This window comes from Cynara cardunculus, assembly GCF_001531365.2.
Source record: "Cynara cardunculus var. scolymus isolate 2C chromosome LG 10, CcrdV1, whole genome shotgun sequence".
In the NCBI taxonomy this organism is placed as follows: domain Eukaryota; kingdom Viridiplantae; phylum Streptophyta; class Magnoliopsida; order Asterales; family Asteraceae; genus Cynara; species Cynara cardunculus.
Genome location: NC_037537.1, coordinates 26850443 through 26852289, shown reverse-complemented (window position 1 = coordinate 26852289; position 1847 = coordinate 26850443).

Below are 1847 nucleotides of genomic sequence, written 5' to 3'. Positions count from 1 at the left end.
ATAATAATATTAATATATTTATTTATGAAATTTTATGATATCTTCAAATTTATATTTTATTCAAAAATAAAAACATTATCATTTTCTTAAAACCACATAAAAAACCATAATATCTACAGAGACGGAATAAAACGAAACATTAAAATCGAGACATATATCTCGTTGCATTGCACGAGTACCTTTATAGTACTTTCTAAAACATGTATGTATGTATGTATGTATGTATGTATGTATGTATGTATATGCATACATATGTGTGCAACCGCATCTGTGCACACACATATGTATATATAGTCCTGCGAGAAAGGAAGTTATGCTGAGAAGCATAAGAAGATTCCCACCTATGAATCAATCATAATTGAATGTCAACATTAATGAGGTGCACCAAGATACACCGGGTCAATTCTCTTCTAAACCACAATTCATGGATGAGCATGAGATCAAAAGTAATCAAGGGTTCATATTTTTTCTTACATTTCTCACCATAACTTATTTTCTCATACGATCCCCCGCCTATATATACATGATTGAGTTCCAATAAGTAGGAGAGTTAAGATGAGAAACGTAAACAGTTAATATTTGACTGGGTTCCAATTAAATATTTGATTATTTCAAAAAAATTATATAAAAGTATAAATCTTGTTAGATAACTATCAACTTTAGTCATGTTATATAATAATTACCCATTAACAATTATATATAATATTTAATAAATTCCAAGATTCTTATACAACTAATCTTTAAAAAAAAATGGCAGTGACATTTTACATTAAAAACATCTTAGCTTACTTATGTAATATTAAATTGAATTCTTTCTAACTAATTCATAACAAATATACAGTTCAATTCAGATGAAGATAACGACTTATCAAAAAAGTGAAAACGTCTTGTAAAAGTGAAATTCTACGTGTCTAAAATATAAGTTTTGTGGAATATCTGTAGAAAATACTGTTAACGTACCGCAACAAAACTGTCTTCATAGAGCGTCTAAAATGTATAAGTGTCATAATAAAAAAATTACGAGACTTGAGTTTATATGACAAAACTAAAAAGTATCTTATCTAAAAGTGTTACAATAACTATACTATATTATAAAGCATTTGACAAAAACTCTTAAAGACCATTTTTTATGCACGAAATACTGTTTATTGATGCATATTACTTAAAATTTAAGATTACAAGTAAATTGTGCATAAGTACAACTCATTAAAGCCCATATTTGAATTCATGTAACTAACTGCAAATAAACATAATCAAATATCTCATTTTAAATATAAAAAATCTAAAATATAATTAGGATAATCATTGAGTTCTAACAAAATACTTAGTTATTATCTTTATAAAAAATATATATTATTAAACCTAAATTAATTTTTTTTGTTAGCAAATCTAAATTAAATTACAATTAAAAAATTGAATTAAGAAAATTACACCAAAATACAAAAACTTTAAAAAAAATATTAATTTGATACTGATATCCATATATTTTTTTCTTCAAAATTTTATGATATTTTCAAATTTATATTTTACTAAAAAATAAAAACATTATTGTTTTTTCAAAAACACATAAAACTGTATTATATTGACATAAAAAAAAACACTGAAATCAAGATGTGTCTCGATGCATTGCACGAGTACCCTTCTAATGTTTATAAAACGTTTTTAACAAGTCTATTAGGACATTATTAAATACAGTATTGTATTAGCTAATTTATACAATACTATTTGAAAACAATGTCTATAAAAAGATGTGTTTATAAGATTACTCTTAAAATTGTTCTATAAAATAGATAATACGAAATTTTATTCTAAAGAGTAATCTAATTTTTTTTTTGTTAAAACGTTCA